Source organism: Lactuca saligna, chromosome 5, assembly GCF_052625555.1.
Source record: "Lactuca saligna cultivar CGN05327 chromosome 5, ASM5262555v1, whole genome shotgun sequence".
Taxonomy (NCBI): domain Eukaryota; kingdom Viridiplantae; phylum Streptophyta; class Magnoliopsida; order Asterales; family Asteraceae; genus Lactuca; species Lactuca saligna.
The window spans coordinates 52,987,736-52,997,289 of record NC_136421.1 but is presented as its reverse complement, the minus strand read 5'-3'; positions in this window follow the sequence as shown (position 1 = coordinate 52,997,289).

The following is a 9,554-nucleotide window of genomic DNA, read 5'->3' as shown; positions in this document are numbered from 1 at the left end:
CATTTAACCCTTTACGCCCAGAGTACAACGGGTTACGCCCTGCGTACGGCTTATGGGCAAACTACATCTTGGTCCAACAAAAGGCCCAATCTCATAACTAAATCTATTATAGCCCAAAATAAAACTCGAGAATTAAATAAACTTATACCTCGGGAAAAACGATCGTTACAAAATTCACATAATATTTTAATATAATAATTGCAGTAAATGTAGTAATAAATGGATATCAATTTCATTAAGTAACTTACATTTTAATTTCAAAAATTCCAAATTAAAGTTAATTAGTTTCTTCTATTTATTTATTTAAATTAGTTGTTTAAATTTAAAATATAAAAAACATTTCATTTATAATAATTCATTATTTTTCTTATTTTCTTCAAAATTCAAAAATCTTAAATATTTGACCCTTTATATATATATATATATATATATATATATATATATATATATATATATATATATATATATATATATATATATATATATATATATATATATAACTCAACCCTTGTAATAAATGGGTCTCACAACCAGTGTTATGTGTATTCCCGATTAAAAATTAGGTAAAGCCATGGTTTTAAAAATCGTTCAAGGCTAGGAAGTGATTAAACATAAATGAGATGGACACCTACGGGGGATTTGGGTCAAAGTATATATAATAAATTATTTTAATTTTTTCCAACTGTATAAATTTTATAGTTCAAACTTTTATATTCTTTATTTTCATTTATTTTACAAAATTTGGACTTTTAAAAAAAAATATTGTTAGTATTTTAAGTAATATTTGCAAGTTGTTACATAAACTACAATTGTTAGAAACGAAAATTACAAAAAAATGTTCATGATTCCATTCCCACAGAATCAGAATTCATCACCATCTGTAGCAGTGCAAAGAAGGGATAAAAATGGTAAAAATCCGAGAAATTTGAAAAGAATTTCGGATATTGGGTAAAATCTGTGAAGATCTGAAAGTCGTGCGGGCTAAAAATGAAAATATAACCCATATTCTTCAATTTGACACTGAAAGTGTGAAAAGAGGGTTAAATCTGTGAAGTCTGTAAACATTTGAGGACTGGAATAGGTAAAACGCTGAAGTTGTAGGGACCAAGAATGTCGAACAAAAAAGAACACACTTTTGACTCCTAACACCCCGCTCCCGAGTTGTAGCAAAGAAAAGAAGAGAAGAGAAAAGAAAGTAAGGAGAGAAAAGAAGAGAAAAGAAAGGAAAAAGAAATTATCATTTGTGCTCCCAAGTTGGAGAGAAATGGAAGGAAAGTTAAACATTTTGTTCTTTCTTTTCAAATCCTCCCAAATCGGGAGGAAAGTTAGGAGGGAAAGTTTTCCTTCCATTTCCTTCCAATTCCTTCCTTTAATGAAACTTGGGAGCACCATTCTCTCTTAATTTCCTCTCATTTCCTCCCATTTCTTTTCTTTTCTCTCTTTAAGTCAAAATCAAATTTCCGTTTACAATCCTCCGATCTATTTTCTGAAAATGACGAAATTGATTACCGACAATCTAGTTTCTATCTCGATTGTGTTGTGCAAATCTGACGATTCTAGTTCCCACAGCCTTCCGATCTTTCCATAAATCAGAAATTAAAAGCGAATTCCCTTTCAAATCAAACACCTATACTTTCTCCAACAAACTACCCGTTTCTTCGCTGTTTCCAATCGAAGTTTCAGCAGTTCATGCGACATTAATCTGCAAAATTACATAACTTGTGGATTAGTGTGTGTATTACGATGGAGAAGAATAAAACTTGCCGGTGGAGTTGGAGACGGTGACGGAGACAAGGCGGTATGTGATGAAGAAGCAATTGTTGAGAGGGTAATCACCATGTTCGGTGGTGGGTATGAGATTTAAAGACGGACCCTACACCCTTACACTATGCTCAGATAACACACGACCCATTTCTAAATTAAAGGGATATTAACTGATATTCCTAAATTACAGGGATATTAATTGATTTATATATTTACCATAATTACTTAAATGTAAGATTACATATTTATCCTTTTGAAATGATTGGCCTACATTGATGCATACAATAACATAACACTTACTTAAAACATTTGAACCTCTCTCTCTCTCTCTCTCTCTCTCTCTATATATATATATATATATATATATATATATATATACACACACACACTAGGTGTGAGACCCATGTATTACATGGGTTTAATTAAAACAATTAATATGAAATTTTAATAATTTGAATAGTTTGAATTTATAAGAAAAATAAGAAAAATTTTGAATTATTAAAATTAATGAGACTTTAATGTATTGAATACATTACATATATAAACCATTTCTAATAAATACTTTACATATATATTACCTTACATATTAAATGTGGAATTTTAATTTAATAAAATGAAAAATACAATAAAATGACAAGTGGAAAATAGAAAATTTAAATATTCTAGAAAACAGAAAATTTAAAAATTCTAGAAAATGACATGTGGCAAAAAAACCTTCATTTATTATATAACCATGTGTAAGACTCGTGTACTACACGGGTTTATTAAAAATAAAAATATAATATCAATATTTAAACATTAAATTTAATATCAATATCAATTTTAGAGCTCTCATTAATTATGTCATTTATTACATTATAAATATATCATTTCTTTTTCAAAGAAACATTTATTTCTCTCAATTGTAACCGAAATAAGTTATGATATGTGAACAAATCAGAAAATTCCATGTGGAAATAAATAAATTCTAAAAATCTATTAAAATACCATGTGTCCAAATTAATGAGGACATGACATGTGGCAGAAAATGAGTTTTATTTATTAGTATAGACTAATATATATTAAGCACTGAATCGTAAGGCATAAAATGATATTTTTAATACAAAAGAAATGCATAACATATAAGTTATTTAATAGTTTTCATTGATTCATTTATTCACTCGTTTAATAGTTTCCATAAATTGATTTATGGGTATATAGCAATAAAATACATTTCTAAATTTATATACTTCTTGCATACTTACTGCAAAAGTTATGTTGAAAATATATATCCAAACTTGACTAATTATGATTGTACGTGGTACAAACTATATGTTTATAAGATTATATATATATATATATATATATATATATATATATATATATATATATATATATATATATATATATATATATATATTAAAGTGTCTCTTACCTTTTATACCTACAAATATTCGTACCGATTAAAATTATGACATGTGTCACAATTCCATATTTACTTAACTATCTCATTAATAGTATATTAGGAACTAGGTGTGAGACTCATGTATTACATGAGTTTAATTAAAAAAACTAATATGAAATTTTAATAATTTGAATAGTTTGAATTTATAAGAAATATAAGAAAAATTTTGAATTATTAAAATTAATGAGACTTTAATGTATTGAATACATTACATATATAAACCATTTCTAAAAAATACTTTACATATATATTACCTTACATATTAAATGTGGAATTTTAATTTAATAAAATAAAAAATACAATAAAATGACAAGTGGAAAATAGAAAATTTAAAAATTCTAGAAAATATCATGTATCCAAAAGAATGAGAAGAGGATATGTGGCAAAAAAACCTTCATTTATTATAGTATATATATATATATATATATATATATATATATATATATATATATATTTAACCCTTGTAATACATGAGTCTCACAACCAGTGTTATATGAAATTCCGATTAAAAATTAGGTAAAGCCACGATTTTAAAAATCGTTCAATGCCAGAAAGTGATTAAACATATATGAGATGGACACCTACAGGGATTTGGGTCCAAGTATATATGATAAATTATTTTAAATTTTTTTCCAACTGTATAAATTTTATAGTTCAAACTTTTATATTCTTTATTTTCATTTATTTTACAACATTTAAACTTTTTTTTTTAAAAATATTGTTAGTATTCTAACTAATATTTGCAAGCTGTTACATAAACTACAATTGTTAGAAACAAAAATTATAAGAAATATTCAAGTAGGGAATTTTCAAATACATCACCTAACTATTGCACTGTGCAATGCCTATATTTGCAAATGTTCACATGCAATGCAATTTTCATTTATGGTTCTCCTATTTGTATATATATGTTTTATAACTTACCTGTAACCTTTTAAATTTTGCTTTCAACTTTTTGTTATTTTAATATTCTAAAACAAATGTACATATTTATGCATTCGAAAGGTCGAATTAAAATACTAGTATATCACTTCTACTCTAATAAATGAAACTCATTTTGCCACATGTCAGACTCTCAATAAATTTGCGAAATATCATTTTATGGTTATTTTGAAATAATTTTTTGTCCACATGTCATTTTATGAGTTATTCTATTTTAATAAATTCACATAATATTTTAGTATAATAATTGCAATAAATGTAACAATAAATGGATATCAATTTCATTAATGAACTTAGAGTAAATTACTGAAATCGTACCTATGGTTTGGTCAAAATGTTACGTTTGGTCTGTGACTTTTTTTTTTTGCACTCGGAACGTCCCTATGGTTTGATTTCGTTGCGTTTTTCGTCCCTACGGTTTGGTCAAAATTGCATGTTTGATCCCTAATCTTATGTATGTAAGGGACACAAAACACAACAAAATCAAACCACAGGGACGATCCAAGTGCAAAAGAAAAGTTGAGGACCAAACGTGAAATTTTCACCAAACCATAGGGACTATTTCAGTAATTTACTCATGAAACTTACCTTTTTATTTAAAAATTTCCAAAGTAGAGTTCATTAGTTTCTTTTGTTTGTTTGTCTAAATTATTTGCTTAACTTTAAAAGATAAAAAACATTTCAATTATAATAATTTATTATTATTTTTTTATTTTCTTCAAAATTCAAAAAGTTCTCAAATACTTAAAGCTTTATATGCATGCACCCCCCCCCCCCCCCAAATAAAATTAAATCATGATCAGATCAGGCACCGTCGTCGTCCTCCGGCAGTGGTGGTTGGTTAAGATCCGGGAGTATGAACCGCTTAGACGACCCTTGTTCTCCATCACCACGTTGCCCAGAAACAAAGTTGGCAGAAAGCGACCTGACAATATCCCTACTCGCGGCTAGTCTCTCCTCCTGTGTGTGCCATCGAATGTGGCCACACAACGCCTTTTCGTGGTACATTTCATTCTTCCAAATCGGGCAGATCACCGGTCTTCTTGCAGTACCTAGTTATGATTATTTTGAATCAATTTTTTTTCTACGTGTCATTTTATGAGTTTTTCTGTTTTATTAAATTCACATAATATTTTAATATAATTATTGTAGGAAATGTAGTAATAAGTGGATATCAATTTCATTAAGTAACTTACATTTTAATTTCAAATTTTCAAAATTAAAGTTCATTAGTTTCTTCTATTTATTTATTTAAATTAGTTGTTTAAATTCAAAAGATAAAAAACATTTCAATTATAATAATTAATTACTTTTCTTATTTTCTTCAAAATTCAAAAATATTAAATATTTGAACCTTTATATATATATATATATATATATATATATATATATATATATATATATATATATATATATATATATAAATTAACCCTTGTAATACATGGGTCTCACAACCAGTGTTATATGTAATCCCGATTAGAAATTAGGTAAAGCCATGGTTTTAAAAATCGTTCAAGGCCAGAAAGTGATTAAACATATATGAGATGCTGTAACGCCCGTAGATCCGGGCTAGTCAATTTAGAGATAATAGGGGTCGAAAACAAGTTTATAATAAATAATCTGACAAAAGATTATTTATAATAAATAATCTTAACCAAGTTTTAGAATATGTTTCAAGGGTTCCGTACATATAAAGAACGCCGAAATCCGAGTTATAACGAAGAAGTTATGGTCCGTCGAAGTTTTTCGTCAAAACCGACACGACACTGGGAAATGTAAAATTTAGTTTATGATAAACTACTTTTTATCCTTAGAATTCCAAATGAAAATTGTGGAGTACGTCTCCACCTACGTGTGGATATAAAGAACGTAAAAAACGGAGTTCCTATGCAAAAGTTATGGCATTCCGAAGATTTAGCTTTTAAAAACCCTAAACTAGCTAATTCACGACGTGAGTTTTATGACGCTCACGACATTCTATCATAATTCGGAATCTAGAAGCTGCGAGAGGATAAGATCCAATTCACGACGTGAGATTTATGACACTCATGACATGAGGTGTCATGGCCACCATCCGAAGCTAGGGACGCAAATGGCAAGTCTACGCAAATGACACTACTACGTGTCGGGGTACGGGAGCGTATGAGAGTACTTTATTAGTATTTTCATTATACCTTTATTTTGAAGAGATTTGGAGTCTTTGTTTCCTTTATGAGGTGAGCGAACGAGCTTCATTAGTCAGTGTTTCCATTCTCGATGTCGGATAGGAGTGAGTCTGGGGGTTATATACCTCACGATATTCAGACCACAGCCTAGGCATTAGTCAGCGTTTCCATTGCTGGATAGGGTGCGTCTGGGGGTTATATACCTAATGATATTCAGACCACAACCTAAGCATTAATAATTACCCCTAACTTAATTGTATGGTGGTTCTTTCTTTTACGAACAAAGGTTCATGGTTAAACTTATTCCATTCATTTGATGTCTTCTTCGATCCTCGTTTGCTGCTAGGGAATTTCCGAAGTAGTTTCGTTAGTTGGTTGTTGACTAAACTGCAAATTTGGTCCCCGTGGTATGCAAAAAAATGTGGATGGAGTCCAAAATGTTTTCAACTTGCACCACTGGTCCAAAATCGATTCTTTTTTGTGGTTTTGGTCCCTGAAAAAGTTGAAAAGACTGTTTTACCCTTTTAGAATCTTTTTCTATTTTTCTTAATATGTGAATAATAAAAAAATAAAGAAAAGACCCCGCCCACCTTACCCCCACTGCCCCCTTTTCTCTACCTCTCTCTTTGAGCCTCTGTTTCTCTCTTTGACTCCCTCTCTCTTACTTTGACTCCCTCTCCAGTTTTCTTCTTCATCACCTTTCACCTGCAAATCAAACATCTCATACAGACATACATATGCGGTGAAGCTCCGATGGTTTCAAATCCACCAAAGTGAAACACAATCCAAAGTAGTTACAAGTAAAATCGAAGAGTCTGATGCGCCTCCCCTCCTTCCCACTCTATCTGATCACCTTTTTATCCTATATTCTTCCTACAACTCAAACCACAAACACTTCACACTACTTACATACTGGAAATTAGAAAAGGCACATAATTACCAATTGATACCTACAACTCAAACACATGCCGCACACATACTCTCTAAAAAATAAAAAACAAAACAGATAGAGAAAATTTACAACAAATAAATTCATTTGAGGATTTATTTTAGAATTTGTTATGATTCTCCAAAGCCCAATCCCAATTGATGTCATCGGAACCATATGCTTTGTTAACATTGAGATACTTAATCAAAGAATGAAATTTACATGTTTGCTACCAAATAACAGAGTAAATTTTAACCAACGACTGCCCCACTCAAAATTAAAATCATACCTAACTTGAACCATAAAAGTAGAAGAAAATGGAAGATTTTGTCGCTGTTGTTGCAGATAAAGAGTGAACCATAGTAGGAATAAAGAAACTCCAATTACATCAACACATAAAGTAATCTTAGCCCCAAAATAAACCCTAGAATTTTGTAGTGTTCTCGTTAGTCATATGTGCTTACAGTGAAGATTAGATGAACAAGTTAACAATCAATTACTTCCTCTTTCAATAAAGGATAACAGATGGGTGTTGAAGGAGGACGAAAAGAGAATTCCACCGGGTTGAATCTAGTATCAAAGAAAAACATCGCAATTATAGTGAAATTGTTGCTCGCTGTAATTCCATAACGTTGGGGGGTCGTGACACAGACTTCGGGCAAGCAGCGGTAGTGGGATCGCTAAAATGAGGAGTTAGGAGAGAGATGCAAAGTTGAGAGAAAAAGATGGCGTATTTGTTTCTTGATACATATTTTGAGAGAGAGAGAGAGAGAGAGGGGGGGGGGGGGTTGGTTGAGTCATTACTTTATTATTTAAATATTTAAGTATTAAGAAAAATATAAAGAAAAATAGAAAAAGAAGCTAAAAGGGTAAAACAGTCTTTTCAACCTTTTCATGGAGCAAAAACACAAAAAAGAATCGATTTTGAACCAGTGGTGCAAGTTGAAAACATTTTGGACTCCATCCACATTTTTTTACATACCACAGGGACCAAATTTGTAATTTAGTATTGGTTGTTCATATCGATCCTTTAGGCTAGATCTAGTAAAATCACTGTACAGGATCAGTATGTGGGGATCGACGTTGTTAGTGCTTGTAATATAAACCTTGGGCAGCGATGGACTTCGTGCTTAATCCTTAGGATGAATCCTTAGTAATGAATTATAGTTGATTTTTAGGTTAAATCCTTGAGAAATGATAAAGATAATGGGGATTGGGTAATTGGGTTGATTGTTTCATGTTTAAGCATAATAAATTTATTTATTGTGGGGTAAAAACCCTATATACTCACCAGGCTCCCAAGCCTGACCCACTTAGTTTAATTGTATCACAGGTATCAATACGAAGTTGCTTTACACTAAGAGATTAAGGAGATATAGATCACTAGTGAAATGAATGTAAGTTCTGTTTATGTTTATGTTTCTGTATTGACGATGACATCGCAAATGTTTTAAAATGAATAAAATACGTTTCTTCGAAAATGCGTTGATAATGTATTTATCGTGTTTTTCTGGGAATAAATTCCGCAACATTTTTATTAAAAGAGGTACTCTGATTTTCATAAAGCTTAAACAAAATCTGTCTTTTCTGGCCATGAAATTGGGGATGTCACAGTTGGTATCAGAGCATTAGTTTAAGAGAACTAGGAATTTGTAGGAAATTTCTAGACTTAAACTTAGAAAATGCTAAGCGATGATTGTGAGATGAGTGTCTGCTATATTTTAGACACAAGCTCTGTTTTTTTTTTTTTTTTTTTTTTGGAAAGATGCCTAAAATGTTTTATGTTATAGCTATAAAGATGCCGTATATGCTATTATTTGTTCGGATCTATGGTATGTTGCCAACCGGATCTGGAAATTTTATGTGTTCAGATTTCTAAACGTTTGATTACAGTATTAGAACTGGCATATAACTTTTCGGTGTGACAAGGAGATCTATACGTCTATCGTAAATAAACTATTTTCTATCTTAAAATTCTCGCTTCGGTACACCGAACGTCTGCTTGGGTGTACAAAATGCCATGGTGAAGACATACTAGGAAATATCTGAGGAAGATGACAACCTAAGCCTAAGAATGTGATGGGTCATGCATCGGTCGTTGCGTCTGTACCCAAACCTATCACAATGGCAGAAGTTCAGGAAGTGATGCGAACCATGATAGACTGATAAAATAGAGGAAATAAGATGGATTACCTATCGAAAAACATCATAAGAGAGGTATCTTGCTATTAGAATACGTCTGATAAAATAGTAGTACATCTAGAGAAGTACGGTACACCTGAATGTACACATTTGATTGGCGGGATGATAG